General features: G+C 43.6%; 1 protein-coding gene across 4 annotated transcripts in view; it reads right to left on the bottom strand.

Annotated features, from left to right (window-relative positions):
* IL15 (interleukin 15) overlaps window positions 1-11,552 on the bottom strand; it is an 88,073-nt gene extending 76,521 nt beyond the window's left edge. For 2 of the 4 annotated variants that reach the window (XM_060147123.1, XM_060147125.1), the window contains exon 1: window positions 10,799-11,552. The gene's annotated coding sequence lies outside the window, so the exon portion shown is untranslated. The remainder of the gene's footprint in view (window positions 1-10,798) is intronic. The other 2 variants (XM_060147126.1, XM_060147124.1) reach the window with 2 other exon arrangements.
* Between the last annotated feature and the right edge of the window lie 1,190 nt (window positions 11,553-12,742).

Raw genomic sequence — 12,742 nt, 5'->3', positions numbered from 1 at the left:
TTCTTTAATTGAAGCATTTACTTTGCAAGTTATAAAATTATTCTTTCAAATAATAAAACTGGCAAAAAAACCCTGTTAAACAACCTATTTCTTTTCTCAGTTCTAAAAACCTCATATTAATCTAAGAAGCTCATCTGTATCATCTAAAAATGAGTGTAAGGATTCTATCTGTAGCCTGGCCCAAATCAGACTCTCAGGAAGTTCTATTTCCCTTCCTGATACTGACAATAAAGCATATGCTGGGACATTCCAACAGTTATGTGATCACTAGTGACTTATTTCCAGTCAAACTCCTTTTCTCAGAACCTGATATTACTTGACCCCCTCAGCAATATGTGATAGATTACTGACAACAAAAATAACATTATTAAAGCTCTACTGTGTACCAAGCAAGTGCTTGGCACACAAGGACACAGTGTTTCCCAAACTTCAGCCCCTCCAACTCCATCACAATTCTTGTCATCCTTTGTACCACCTGTATCATTTACTTGAGGAGAGGGGCAATGTGAGTACGAGTCAATATAGAAAATACTGCAGGTACTTAGAGAAGTATCCATCAGTGGGGGCAGAACAGAGGAGAGGCGTGATCAATATTTCCAGGTGGCTAGAGAGGAGGTAAAGTTGACGTTTTGCCGAGAGAACTTCATGGAGCAAGGGACTCGTAGAGAGAACACATGGGTGGTTGGTTGCCAGAGGTGGGGGGCAAAATGCATGCAGGGGGTCAAAAGGTACAAACTTGTAGTTATAATACAAATAAGTCGTGGGGATGTAATGCATGATGACAGCATGATGACTCTGGGTAACAGTACTACAGTGCATATCTGAAAGTTGCTAAGAGAATAAATCTTAAAAGTTCTCAGCATAAGAAAAAAATTATAACTATATGGTGACACACGTTAACTAAACTTACGGTGGTGATCATTTTGTCCTATACACAAGTGTTGGATCATTATGTTGTACACCTGAAACTCACATGACGTTATATGTCAATTATACCTCAATTAAAAAAAGAAAAGAAAAGATGTGGGTGTAAGAAGAGGCATATGGCGAATATAAAATCCATCATGAGAGGAGCAGACAGAGTGCGCAGGACAGGCAAGCAAAGGCTAGAAAGTGTGAAAAGCCTAACGTTCTCTTTAGAAGACCTGGAAACTGGCCAACGCTTTCCTGAAGACATTGCCTGAACATTTCCTCTTCCAGAGTGCGCAGCTCAGTAACAGACACTCTGGTCTTCGTATGACCCCAAACCTTCTTTACATACTTTTGCCTCCTGGGGAAACATTCTGACAGTCAATGGCTTCAGTCAATAATTCTTGACTATTAACCCATAAACTAAAATCTCTTGTACTAACAGCTCACGCGATCTTCAGTGCAGTACTTCTGATGACTTGCAGGACATTTTCGGCTTTACGTTCCACTGTTATCTCAATCTTGAGCTTTCCACAGTGAAGCGCATCCATTTCCCTGCCTCACCCCCGTGTTTTAGCTCGGACCCATATCAGTTCCTGCAATGTCTACTTTTCCTCACTCCCACTCAGTCTTCAGGGTCCTCCCTGTACTCTGCACCTCTCACTGAATGAAGGCCCGTCAAGGGCTTAGAAGAGTGCCTGGCCCATACTAGGCGCTCAAAATTATTTTAAATCAATTCAACGAATAAATAAAATGTATAAACAAATTAGATCTTCTTTGAAATAGCCCTTCTTTTATTCCCCATTACTTTTAACATATTCTACCCTTTAGCATCCACTCAGCAAGTATTTATTGAGAGTCTATCATTTGCCAGGCACTGACATGATGGGGATATAGCAGTGAATGAAATAAAACTACATGCTCTCCTGTAGCTCATGTGCAAATGGGGACAGGTGAGAATTAACAAACAAATCATTAAATAAAACATATATAAGTCCATTGCTCCTTATCTGAAAATCTTAAATCAAAAGGGCTCTAAGAACTGAACGTTTTGCTTAATTTACTGGTTAACAAAACATGAACTGGCATAAGACTACTTACAATCTGTATTTATTTCACTTTTGAGGAGGTACCTGGATAAGCTTACTATATACCACAGTTGTCACACAGTATATAGCAAAGGCATTATGTCACTCTCTTAGTCTGCTCTGCTAGGGCTGCTGTAACAGAATACCAGAGAGTGGATGACTCACACATCAGAAATTTATCTTCTCACATTCTGGAGGCTGGAAGTACAAGAGCAAAGTGCTGGAAGGGTCAGTAACGACTTTCTTCCTAGTCTGCAGACAGCCACCTTCTCACTACGTCTGCACATGGCCTTTCCTCTGTACATGTCAACTCCTGGAGTCTCTTCCTCTTCTGATAAAGACAGCAGTCCTTCTGGATTAGGGCTCCACTCTTATGACCTCGTATACCAGAGTTACCTCCTGAGAGTCCCATCTCCAAATACAGTCACACTGGGGGTTGAGCTTCAATATACGGATTTGGTGGGGAGAGGGAGAGACACAACTCAGTCTATAAAAATGACCTGTCCAAAAACTGAAAAAAATCTCAATTCCAAACACATCCGACCCTAAGAGTTTTGGATAGAGTAGTGTAAACCTGGCAGTACGGCAAGTAGTTGTGGGCGTCTGGAGGAGAGCTTAAGCCGAGAATGCTGGTGGGAATGCAACACGAAGTACACCAGTCAGGGAAAGCCTCCCTGCAAAGAGGGTATTTGAGCCAGGCCCCCCATGAGGTAAGGGACTGGGCCGCATCTGAGAGAAAACAGTCTAAGCAGGGGGAACAGCAAGGTCAAAGACACGGAGACAAGAACAGAGCAGTATGGGTGATGAATAGAAAGGTTGTCGGTGTGACTGAAGCCCTGAGCTAAGGGAGGAAGAGCAGATGAGGCAGCAGAGGTACGAATCACCGAGGGCCTTACTGACCACTGTAATGGAATTTGGCTTTTATTGAAGTACAATGAGATGGCAATAGAGGGTTGTGAATAGAGGAGTGGCGTAACTGGATCACTGCTTTAGCAGGATCACAACGTGTGACAGATAATCTTCAAGATGGTGGCCACCCATCAATGCCTTCTTTCCATGAACAAGCATAACATACTACCCAGCAAGAGGCTGAGTCTATGTCCTCTCCTCTTGAATCTGAGATGGCCTCCTGCCTTGCTTTTCGCAATAAAATGAGACAAATGTGACAGTCTGGGAATTCCAGGCCCAGGCCTTCAGAGCATCTGCAGTTCCTGCTTCCCTTTTATAGAAGCTGGATACTATGTAAGGAGTCTAACAACCCTGAGACCACCATGTGAGTAATCCCAATCTAGCCATGGGGAAAAGCCAAGTGGAGAAGCATGAAGGAACCCAGCCAACAGCCAGGACTGAGGCCCCACATATGACCCAATTTCTTAAACAATCTCAGACAGTCCTTTGGAGTCATACCAGCTGAGACCACAGACATTCTGGCATAGAGACAAGTCATTGCCCCTGGGTCCTGTCCAAACTTCTAATCTTGGAACTTTAAACAAATAAAATCACTTTTATTTTACACTACTAAATTTGGGGGGTAGTTATTTACATAGCAATTAGTAATTGACACTGAAATTGATATAAGATCGGGTGATAGGTAGACACCTGGGGAGTACATAGCAAGGACACTCACTGTTAGTGAGGCGACAAAGGCAGTGATGAAATTATTATTAGAGGCTGGAGAGAGGGCAACTCATGTTGCACAGTTGCCTGCAATAATATGGAAGAAAGAAAACGTATCTAATAAACTTGTGGACCTGGCTAAGAAAATTTCTGAATGTGATCATTGGCTTCCTTTTGCAGCCTAGGATTAATTGCAGGAAGAGAAAGAGGAACGTTCAAGCTGAATTTAGAAGAAATCATTCAACCCAGGACTTGCTAGGTTGGAAAACTAAACTTACTGTCATTCTTGTCTCTCGAGACAACACAAGATTCTCAAAGAAAGAAGTAGTCTTAGGGTAAAGATCAAATCCAGGGCCTATTAGTACAATGGACTCTCAGGTTAAAGATCAAATCAAGTATGTGGCTGGAAGACGCCTCATTAAGATCTAGAATGGATTTAAAGTGGCACCTCATAGACCCTATCAGTGAGACAAAGGTGTTTCTAAAGACCTTGAAGGCTTTTCCTACAGCATTCTGACTCACAGCCAAAGTAAACCGGAGTCTGTCTCAAGAGTTTTCTGGGTATGTCTTTTCCAATGGAGTGAACCTCAATAAAGTTTACAGGAAGCCCCCAAGGTTTATAAGAAAATGGTACCCTCCCCCCCACCAAAAAAAAGCCCCACCAGCTAAACAAAAAAGAAGGACACACAAAAAAGTCTCTAGATCCCTAACTCACCATGAGCAGGAAGCACCCTGCTCAACTGCTATAGCAAGAGCTATTTCTTACGGAAAAGGAAGAATCAAAGGAGGAGCCTTTAACTTCACAGCCAGCCCAGCTGAGGTTCCAGATGCACAAATGAAGCAACCTTCTTGGGTGTTTCATCCCCAGCAGGCTTAGAGGAACTGACCAGCTGCATGTAGCCCAGACTGCAGCATCATGACAAATAACAAATTTTTGTTTTTTAAGCCACTGCATTCTGGAGTGGTTTTTGTTTGTTTGTTTTGTGGTTTTGTTTGTTGGTTTAAGGCAGATAAGTAAGAACAGATAACTGAAATCTTCTTGGGGTGGGGGTGGGGGGAGGGACAAGTAGAGCAACAGAGAGACCACCTCTTGCCACTATACCATGAGACGTGATCAACGGTGGCCTGGGCCCATGTGGCAGCAGTGAAGATGGTAAGCAGGTCAGATGTGGGATCTATCTTGGAGGCACAGCTGAATGATTTAGCAGATTAAATGTGGGGTGTGAGAAAACAAGAATTATCTATGCAGCTACAAGAATGGATCTGTGAGATGAAGAAGACAGTGGGAGAAGCAGTTTTGGGGGTTAAGTCAGGAATCCAGTGAGTACTAGATATCCAATCAGAGATGGTGGAGAGGCTTCTATGTATGAGTCTGGAGTTCAGAGAAAAGTCATGACTCCAGACATGCATTTATGAATCACCACTTGGGAAGGTGTCAAAAGCCATGAGATTGAGATCACCAAGGGATTGAGCACAGCCAGAGAAAAGGTCACGAACTGAGCCCACAGATGCCTACATTTAGAGGTTAAGAAAGCAAGGAACTGGCAGAAGAGACTGCAATAGGTGCTGGTGAGGAAAAAGGACAATCAGGAGAGGGGATGGCCTGGAAGCCAAATGAAGAACTTTCTAGTTCTGCTGACAGGGCACCTAGGAAGAGAACCCAGCACTAATCACTGGATTTAACATGGGTTCTTAGTGCCTTTGACAAGTGCATTTTTCATACAATAGTGGGGATGACAGCCTGGCTGGGTCAAGAGAGGATGAGAAGAGAGACCCTGGAGACAGAATAGGGTTGACTTTGAAAGTTGTCCTATAAAATGGGGACAGAAAAACCAGGTGGTAGCTGGAGAGAAACATGAAGTCAACAGAGACTTTTTGTTTTTTGTTTCTAATGGGAGAAATTATAGCATGCCTGCATGGTAATGGGAAAGACTCGTTAGACAGAGAAGAAAATTGATGATTAATTAAAAAAAAAAAAGAAAAATTATTAGAACTGTGTCCTTAAGCAGATAATAGGAATGAGACTACATCCCTGAATGAGTGCAATAGATTTCTGGCTGGTTTCCTCAGCTCCAATTTGTTCTTTTCTTCAATAAATCCTAGCCCAGACTTATTTTCCTAAGATAGTGTTTTTATTATAACGTTCCAGCGATGTGTTTTGCTGTGTTACTTAGGTTTCCTACCTGCTTTTGCATGCCTCTGCTTAGCTGTCAAATTGTCCAGTGATCACTGAGGTCAATACAAGTCAACTATGTGTCCAGCCCCTGGCTGGGGACACGGGACACACTGTCCTGTCTTTATTCAAAACGTAAGTGTAGAGACAGGCGCATAAGAAGATGAATTTACAGAGAGAAAAGCTATTATAAGGGAATGTAGACAGCACCAAATAAATTCGTATCAGGGAGAGAATAATTCTGCCTGGGCAGCAAAAGTTAGAGACGGTGGGCTTTGTGAGTAGGACATTCGAAGGCTGACAAGGAGTGACAAGGAATACAGCAAGTGTGTCTAGAGTGCAGAGCAGGTATGACTGGAGATGAGGGGACAAAGGCTGTCCAAGACCGACTGGAACTTACTCCTCACTCCTTTCAGTGGGAAGCATCTATCGCAGCCACACTCCCTTCTTTACTGCCCCCCCGCCACCCCAGGCGTGAACACACATACTTTCTTTTAAGCACAGTGAACCATGGCAGTCCAGAAACCACGGGCAGGGGATGGGGATGAGGCTGAACTAGATCAGAGCTCTTCGAAGTGAGGGACGGGCACTCCTGGGGAACCCCCATGACTTTCCAAGGTCTGTATGACCACAGGGAGCTCTAAAGAAATGAATTTCCAGACCCACTACTTCCTTGGGTGCCCCTTTGTGTAAGTGATATGCCTGAAATGTGCCTGAGGCAAAGCAGATTTCTAGCAAGTTCTCTTCCCCCCCCCCGCTTCCTCTTTCATAATGATGCTTCTCCCATTTTACGAAAGAAAGGTGGACCTCTCCCCCATCCAGAATCCTACCATGCGCCTTGCCTGTCCAAGGTGCCAAATACAGGGCCAAGTGGAAAAACTGATATTAGAGATACCTTCTTTAGTCAAAGCAGTGATATCCACACTACCCACCTCTACGCTGATATCATTTCCAATGTAGTTTAGTTTTATGCTAATAAGTACTTATCAAAAGTGAATGCGGGGTGCTTCCGTGGTGGCACAATGGTTAAGAATCCGCCTTCCAATGCAGGAGACACGGGTTCGATCCCTGGTCCAGGAAGATCCCACATGCCACGGAGCAACTAAGCCCGTGCGCCACAACTACGGAGCCCGTGTGCCACACCTACTGAAGCCCACGCACCTAGAGCCCGTGCTCCGCAACAAGAGAAGCCACCGCAATGAGAAGCCCTTGCACCACAATGAAGAGTAGCCCCTGCTCGCCGCAACTACAGAAAGCCCGCACGCAGCAACGAAGACCCAACACAGCCAAAAAAAAAAAGATAAAGAAAAGTGAATGGGATATTTTGGTTAATTGTGTACTAATAATATTTAAAATAATATAATGAATAATTTTAACAATATAGTTATTTACTTTAGAAAATGAAATCTCACTGTATATGCTTATTTTTGGTGCTGAGGAGTAAGGAGAGCAAAAAAGTTGGGAAAATATATTGTAAAATATCTAACTAAGACGTTCAATTAAAAAATATTATTTGAAAATGTTGGCAGTCAGGGCTAACAGTTTGCCAAGGGTACAGCTAACCCTTGAACAACAGCAGGGTCAGGGGCGCCAACACTGCGCTCAGTGGAAAATCCGCTGTAATTTTCAGCAGGCCCTGGGTACCGCAGTCCTTCCGTATCTGTGGTTCTGCATCACAGATTCAACCAACCACGGATCCTGTAACACCATAGCATTTACGGTCAAAAAAAGCCTTGTATAAGTGGACCTCGCAGTTCAAACTCCTGTTGTTCAAGGGTCAACATAGTTCCTGTCCCAGATTTTTATCCAAAGGCATGTAAGCTGGAGGCCCAGTAAGGAGACTTCAGTGATACAGAGATCACTGACTATGTCACTAGGCTCGTGTGTCATGACCTTAGAGTCTCCCCACCCCCAACCTTACAGCCCTAATATTTTCCTCTTCTGGGATCATTTTCGGTTTCAATTCCTTTACTTGACAAAATACTTTCTGTCACTCTCCTTCAGCATCTGGAAAAGAAACAACTTAGAATATGATCACCTACTATAGGCATTGACTTTTTTTTACTCCTTCTCATGTGGTCTATATATAGTCCTCTGCTTCTAAAAATGACCTGCCAGGCACCACTAGATTTGCAGCGGGATAAAACACTGGAAGATATGTGTGTATACATACTCTGCCTCCAGACAGAAATTGTGTACAAATACTATCGTTGAAATGAACAGAGATCAAAGAGCCTCTTATTTCCTATTTCTGATTCCGGCACTGAATAACTTTTTTTTTAAAAAAGTGTAACATTCCCTGACATGTAGCAAGTTAATAAATAATCATAAATATATATGAAATTGATTATAGTTAGTAACATTACCATTAAATAGGAGTAAACACTCTGAGCAAAACCCACAAATGTTCTCTCAACTTTCCTATGGAATTTTTCCATCCAATCCATAAAACAGGATAGCAGCCAACAACACACAAGCAATGCTCGGCCTCAACAGTCTCATGAAGTAATCCGTAATCGCTGGGTAAATAAATCAAAGGACTAATACTGAGTTAAAAACAGGAGTTGGCTTCTTGCCAACCCTCAGACCATAAAATCTTCTGAAAAGGGGACTTCCCGAATAGTTGACTACACCACTTCCACTGTGATATGTGAGTCTTCTGATCACTCCCTGAATCCCAGCCTTTTACTTGGATGGATGGATATATAGGTAGATAGAAAGATAGATAGAAAGATAGATAGATAGATAGATACAGACATATCGATCAATCCACATTTGCCTATTTGCCAAGCTCTACCAGCAAAAACTATGTACACTGGACAAATGTTTTCATTCAGGAACCATAAAAAAATTTTTCTCCAAGGAACCAAACACATATAGACACTCATGTGAATATCATTTGCTCATAAAGATAATCTTTAAATATATAATTAATAAGGTCAATTATACAAGTACCATATAAGCATTAATTTTAAATGAATGTTCCATCATTATACCACTCGGCATTAAAATGAAATAGTGGTTGATTGTCACTGTCAAACTGTGGGAACTATTTCTATGGAAATAATTTCACCCTTCATAAATATCGGTGCTCTTAAATCTGTCTGGGTTCAAACCCCAGCTCTACCACTTTCTCACTCTGTGACTTTGGGAAGGTTATTTAATTACTACTCTATGCTCCAATTTCTTCAGTTATAAAATACAGTCCCTACATCACATAAGTTTATTATGATATTTTTTTAAAAATAAACACATACTTGGAACAACATCCAGTACATAATAAGAATTCAACAAGTGTTAGCTATGATTCATATTATTTCCCATAGTCAAGATGTGGACCTAAAACAGTACTCTCTGTATTGTCATTAACCAACCTTCAAAAGAATAGTTACATAATGAATACAGCTAAACAGTAAACTCTAAGCAAGATAGGAAGAAAGGGCAGTTTTCTAAGTTTTAAAATGCTTTAAAAACTGTTAGGGCTCGGGACTCATTTAAAAAACTCATTAGAGTTATGGCTATTTTCCTCAGAAAAAATCCCCTTTACACAACATTTCAGAGCTTCATTCACCGCCTTCCTGAAATCCACCCAGAGCCAGCAAACCTGAGATGGAGAACCTTCCAGGATTTAAAATTCTTCAATTATCAAACTCTATTTCAATAAACTTTAGACCACTGCTTTCTCCCATCCTTCAAAGAAGTTTATAAACATGTATTGCATTGACAAACGTTATGTCCTGTGATACGGCTGTTGACATTTACATATTAATTTCATGGATTTAAACGGAAAGCATCAAATTGTTTTTCTTAAACCCACTGGTAACCTGTAGGAAAATCCTAATTCCAGAAATTGTAGCTTCAAATCAGGTTCTGGAGTTCCCACTCCAAATTAGCTGAGAACAGTGAACCCAAAAGTATGGGAACACTCTGCCTACCAGAAGTCCAGCGGCCAACCTAACCCCTCTGTCACTCTGTCATAGAGCAGATGATACTGCTGGAAAGGCTGTTCTGAGTCTGACCAAAACTTTGACAGGAGAAAACAGAGGAAGAAATACAAGGGTGTGCCATTAAAACACAACCAGAACAAACCTTCAGAACTTTGTAAACTTCTTAACTTTATTAAGTAAAACTTTAAATTTTTTCATCACTTTTTAAATCTAAAATGGCTATTGCTTTGTTTTCAGTCCTTTCCTTTCTATATCCTTGTGTTCTTCCCTTTGTATCTCCTCCCTCTGTCTATCATGCCCACCACACTGCTTTTTAATAAAAATGACAGGAGTTTAATGTATATTGTACCCTGATGCTTTCCATAGAACAGTCCACCTCTGCACAGCAGGATGCTGTAACCACCTAGATCTGATCTGTTTATTCAATCAAGTCAAAGAAGCCTCTAGAAGCCACTGACAAGATAAGAATGCCTATCAGTTACAAGGAGATACCATTACCAGTGTCATAACATTAGACTGTAGCTTTTAAAAACATAATGGAGATAGCTAGTGACAACCATTTCACTTCCAGTTTCTAAACTTCTGACTCACCCTGTTTAAGAATCTGTTATAAGCAACACTGAAGAATTAACCTTGCCTTACATATACTTCGAAAATAACAAAGTTTTAAATGCCTAGAAATTCAAGTTAAATTCAATATATTATAAGCTAAATTCAAATACATTGTATACGCTTGCAAGAGTCTCAATAACACCTGACAAAACTAGCTGGATTTTCATTTAAAGCCACTTTGAATAAGGATTTCACAGCAGTACAAGTCTCCTGCATTTCTTCCAAGTTTCTAGCACTGATTTTCTGGAAATAATATAAACGGAGGCCTGATTGTCAAACGGTAACCATTCCTGTAGATTCCTCTCCCAAGGAAGGTTAAGTGTCCTGATCAAAGCAGAGGAGGGTAATTTGACTGACAAAGATACAGTCAGACGTGCTGGGCTCACACTCAAGTTGGCACCAGCCGGCGGGGAGTTTGGGAGGGGGCAGGGAAGAAGCGGGAGCTGCGGTACCTTTCTTGAACTTTCTGAGCTCGATGAGGTGCAGAACTCAGCGCTCTGTGCCGCCGGACCTCGCTTTCTCCGAACCCCGCAGCTGGGCTGGGCTGGCCAGGCGCGCGTCCCTCGCCCTCCGCCTGCCGGTGCGGAGTCGGTGGAGCCGACGGCGGAGCCGAGCGGGGACCCGCTAGTGGACGAGCAATCTGTGCTCGGCTGGAAGCGGAGGATGGCGAGGAGAACCCGCGACGGCAATAAAGGGTCAGAAGGGGAAATACCTCCGCGCGGAGCGCCACCGAAAACCGAAGTCGCGGTCAAGCGTTCCCCAGAAGAGGGCGGGGCGGCCCGGCCGGTAGCCCGTTGTGGGGAGACGCGTGCGTCCGGCCAGAGCTGGGAGGAGTCCGAGGCGAAGGCTTTCGGGGAGAGTTCCCTCGCCCTTTCAGCCACCAGCACCTCCCCTCCCAAAGCGGAGAAGCCAAGCTCTGTACCTCCATCGAGTCCGGGCTACAGAGTTGCGAGCGGCGGGCAGCGAGGCGGGGCGGGCGCGGTCGTCCGGCTCCCTTCCCGGGCGTCGGGCCTCTGCGGCCAAGAATGAATCAGCTGGGGTTCCCCTGGACGCCTGGAACCCAGGGAGTCCCAACTCCCAACGAAAAGAAAAGTGAAAGAGAAAAGAGGAGAGGCGAATATAAACACCCCCAGCGGAGGCTGAGGGAGGGGAGGGTGGCGGCAGCCCTTGGCCGACTGCCCCAGGTGGCCTGGCTCCCCGCCCCCAGGGAGGTGGCCGCCGCTGCCAAGCCCGGGATCTCAGAACCTGCAGGGCCAGAGGGAGGCGGTCTAGGAGCGCCGGCCCCGCCTCGCAGGGACGCTGGACCGGGACTTGGCCTATCCCTCCTGCGGCACCTGCAGGGAAGGCGCGAGGAGGTGGCCCGGAGTCCACCTGCCGCATCCACGGGCGCCGGGCATGGCACGCCAGGCTGCCCGGGCTGAGACTGAGACCTGGGAGCAGCGCGTGACCAAGCTGGCCAGAGGAAAGGGAAAAATGCGTTGGATCGGACGGAATGGGTGGCTACTCCAGACCTTGACACTCTCCACGGCCTAGAAGAAGGAAGGCCCTGAAGTCCTGCTAGAGAAAACGTGGGAGGAAGGCCCCTGGGCGACTACTTTGTCCAAGGTAGTTGGCACGGAGGGTGAATGAACATGAACGAATGTGCCTATCTGTGGACCACTTTCCCAGCCTAGGGCGTCGTCCAGTGTAAAACATTACAATGGGACCACGTGGAATGTTGTTATTGTAGGATTTTACAGTTAAAAGAAGGAACTGAGTTCTTTGAGGCTAAGTGATCCTTGTGCCTCAGAGCCTGCAGAAATGGTTTCAGTTTTTGGAAGCACTTTGGAGAACCTTGCACACGTGTGAATCACTGAAATTCCCTAAAGGAAGGCTGCTAGCCCAAATTTTTCAGAGTCATGGCACGGAAATAATAAGGCTCCCTGGAGCTTGGTAAAACATTTAACTAACTTTTCTTTGTATTACATACATGTTATAATAAAATTTAAAAATATTTGAAGAGATTTAAATATTAAATGTACATAAAGTTCCACATAAAACCATTTTGCATTTTTATGAAAAAGATGAGCTCTAGATAGTCACGATCAATAAAATAAGTGAGATGAAAATGTAAAAACTTTTTTACAGCCATTCAAATCTTTACCATAGTTGGAAATTATATTTAAAGAAATGAAGCAATCATTCCTTTCTGTGCAAGACAATGTAATGTTGAATTTTCTTGTGATAATGCCAATAATTTCAAATCCAATCAGACTTTTTCATAGCAATACACTGAAGCTCTGATTTGCAGAATGAGGATGGATCCTGAGTGAGATTGGGCTTGCAGCTGGACTGGATTCTGTTGCAACAGATGTAGCAGCCCCAAAGGTAAACTATGTGTATATGTGAATATCGAA

The sequence above is a fragment of the Lagenorhynchus albirostris genome, chromosome 4, assembly GCF_949774975.1.
Source record: "Lagenorhynchus albirostris chromosome 4, mLagAlb1.1, whole genome shotgun sequence".
NCBI lineage: Eukaryota > Metazoa > Chordata > Mammalia > Artiodactyla > Delphinidae > Lagenorhynchus > Lagenorhynchus albirostris.
Note: the sequence above shows the minus strand (reverse complement) of the source record. Positions and strands in the feature narration are given on the sequence as shown.